Source organism: Nannospalax galili, unplaced genomic scaffold, assembly GCF_000622305.1.
Source record: "Nannospalax galili isolate Female #2095 unplaced genomic scaffold, S.galili_v1.0 scaffold1349, whole genome shotgun sequence".
Lineage (NCBI taxonomy): Eukaryota > Metazoa > Chordata > Mammalia > Rodentia > Spalacidae > Nannospalax > Nannospalax galili.
This window is the reverse complement of record NW_008359755.1, coordinates 1,231,152-1,234,565: the sequence shown is the minus strand read 5'-3', so window position 1 is coordinate 1,234,565 and position 3,414 is coordinate 1,231,152. Positions and strand designations below refer to the sequence as shown.

The following is a 3,414-nucleotide window of genomic DNA, read 5'->3' as shown; positions in this document are numbered from 1 at the left end:
GCAGGGGGATCTCCGTGAGTTTAAGGCCAGTCTGGTCTATATAGTTGAGCTCCAGACCAGAGGGACCCTGACTCAAAAAAAAAAAAAAAAATAAAGCTGGACCACTAAGAATGATCATGTCTGTGATAAAATTGCAGTGGCCATATAAGTTTATAAGATAACCATGTATTATACATGGCTAGTTCAATCAAACGTTTCTACAAAAACTAGTGATCTTCTCTAGAGGGGAACACAGGGGAGAAGGGGAAAATCTACTGATCTCTTTACATGTATATCCATAAGTTTACGTTAAATTTATACTTTAAAGTTTTTTAGGTTCATTTTTATTTTTTAATTTATTTGTATTTTTTTAGGTATATGAGTGTTTTGCCTGAATGTGTGTAACTGTACCCATGTGTGCAATGCCCACAGAAGCCAGAAGAGGCATTGGATCCCCTGGAACTACAGAGTTACAGTTACAGATGGTTGTTAGCCACCATGTGGGTGCTGGGAGTCAAACCTGGATCCTCTGCACGAGCAGCCAGTGCTCTTCAACCACTTTTAGCTTTGCGAGGGAGAGCATGAGCACAGTCCCCACAGTCACAAATTCAGAAGTTGAGTTTCCCACATCTGGGGAAGTTCTAGGGGTCAGGTCCCCCAGAGTGCAGTGAATAAGCCTGGCCTTGGGAAAACTACCAATGTGATCATGGTGTCTCCTTATCAGGTAAGTATACATTTGTAATTTTAAATATTATTATGCTCCCCTCTGGTTATACATACAACAAGCTCAAGTGTAGGGCCACTCCCTCTCCTCATGGGTCATTGGCCACCACTCCACGAGGACAAAGGGAGGAGAAGCTACGAGCAGGGTCAGGATGGTCCAGTGAGCACTGACGGAAGAAAGCCCTTCAAGGGAGGCAGGTTCAATGATGCAAACAGCTCCAGACTCAGTGAAACAGCTCCGTTTATTCAGTGGGATGTTAGGGGAAAATATAGTGTGGGGGCAGTAGCCAGTGCTGCAGCTGATAGGTGCTCATAGTATGCTTTATTTACATGTGGCAGTGGGATCCTATCATTCAACTATCAGGCAATACCTAATTATCATATAGAAAAAACCTGGGGGTAGTTTTTACTCCGGGTAACTATGCCAAAGGTCGTGTTCCAAATAAGGTCGGGCATCTGTGCTTGGCGGCACTTTCCAGGTAAGTCAGGAAGAGAGCAGGACGCCCCCTGCTGAGAAGGGTCATCCTTCCATATGGCACCGAGCCCCTTAGAGCTATCCGGACATGGAGGACTACAACCCTAGCAGCAGGGTTCCCCAACACTCAAGGAATATAATACATGTCTAGTCAAGGTTTATCTGACAATGTTTGGCCTTTTCCCAAGCTTTATTTGTGTAGCACGTGGTAATTAAAAGTACCAGGCTGGTGGAACTAACCTTCTTGGATGTTTAACAACCATACTTTGAGGCCTATACTAATTTGGTCAGAGGGACATAAAGGACAGTTTTGCTCCTTGCCCTCCTTGGTGGACTTGTTCCAGGGGACTAGGAGCATCTCTCAAAATGTCCTGTAATTGTGGTGGGTTACCTGTCCTCTTGATCAAGGAGGCTGTGGAGATACCCTCCCCCAAGATGGACTTGAACCAGTGTCCAGTCTACAGATAGGAAGGTTAACACAGAGGAATCATATCCTCCATGCTTCCAAGTGAAGCCACCCAGGATCGAGCAGGACCTTACTTATCTTCACATAGACAGAACTGGTAAAAGAAAGGAGCCAGGGGCTCCTCCCAAGCCCATGTGACCCCTGAGGAACAGATCCTCAGCCTTAAGAATAAAATTAAATTGGTTTATCTGGGCCAACTGTAGGGTCTTAAACACCCAAAAGGAAAGTATAACCAAAGATTAAAGGGGACAATATAATTGTCTAAGAGGAGTCCATATGTATAGCTAAAGGCTGCATAACAAGAAACAATGCCAGACAGGAGATACCTTCCTTTGAGTTGTTGACCAGAGTGGCCCAAGAGACTCCCAGACAGTAACCCAACATAGAACTGGGAAAATGAACAGCAGACCCCAATCTTTTCTAAAGGAATATTGACAACTGATTGCTGCTAGATGAGGAACATCTGATCTTCCTAAAACAAGGATCTCTAGATAGGCTGACTAGATTCAGCAGATGGACAAGCACTGGGAAATGGCTGGGGAGACTGAGAACACACTGGACAGTAACAGGGATGACAGAGTATATGGGCTCCAGTGGGGGGGGAGGGGGCTATGGGAGGGTGCCATTTGGGAAGTGGGTATATAGATGAATAAGATCATTTGGGATGTTCTGTATGATATACACACAAAAAAACTCAACAAATAAAAAAATGAGTTATATTTGAGGAGGAAGCATAAAATTTTACTTCATGTTAATTAGTAGAGGTGATAAACATTACCACTGAAATCTACCTGATGACTTTATATTCATACTCAGGTGCCAAGGATCCAAGTGTAACGGACTATGACTAGTAATAATCAGATGCATAGAGATTACAGATGCATGTGCAAACATCTAAGTGTTAGGAGCATTAAAAACAAGTCTTTCTGTAGGAAACAATATTTAAAATGAAATGGAGATCTTTTCCAAAGGTTAAAATCTCATTCAATTTTATGTCTTACAGGGTTTGTACTGTGTTTAATACTGTATAACTGTATTAATTCAACTGTGAACCTAAAAATTTACAGTCACTTTTGAAAGATGTATCTTTGTTCTGGAAATTGTTATTGAATATGTTAAAGCTGTAATGAAATGCTTCTAATCATGTGGTTATTAAATAAAAAAATTATTATTACTGTTTATTGTTCCAAGCAAATGTAATGAATATCCTGCTTAGTACAAAAAATGTTATTGTATGATTTTTTTTTAATTATAAAAGTATGACCTTTAAGGCCAGGTGTGGTGGCACATGCCTTTGATCCCAGCACTCAGGAGGCAGAGACAGGCAGATCTTTGTGAGTTCAAGACCAGCCAGGTCTACATAATAATGAGTTCCAGTCCAGCTGGGACTATAGGGAGACCCTGTCTCAAAAAGACCAGGATTTTTAAGAAAAAGTATGACTTTTAGCAAATGACTAATAATAGGCTTCCTTAAAAATGATTTATCAGGGCTAGAGAAATGGCTCAGTGGTTAAGAGCACTTGCTGCACAAACATCAAAACTGGAGTTTAGATTCCAGCACCCATGAAACAAGCCTGGTGTCCCTCAAGCACCCGTATTTCTAGCTCTGAGGGACCAAATGCCCTCTTCTGTCTGTGCACCTGCATACATGTGTACTTAGACACAAACACACACACACACACACATACACACAAATAAATGAAATATGTTTAAAATATATTTTATTACACTTTTTGAGAATTTCATACAATGTATTTTGATCATAATTTAC

The 3,414-nt window shown here is 41.3% G+C and overlaps 1 non-coding gene across 1 annotated transcript; it reads right to left on the bottom strand.

The window, feature by feature from the left end:
- Positions 1-550: 550 nt before the first annotated feature.
- Positions 551-711, bottom strand: LOC115068543. Its single transcript, XR_003847886.1, has one exon. It is a non-coding gene; the product is annotated as a U1 spliceosomal RNA (small nuclear RNA).
- Positions 712-3,414: the final 2,703 nt, after the last annotated feature.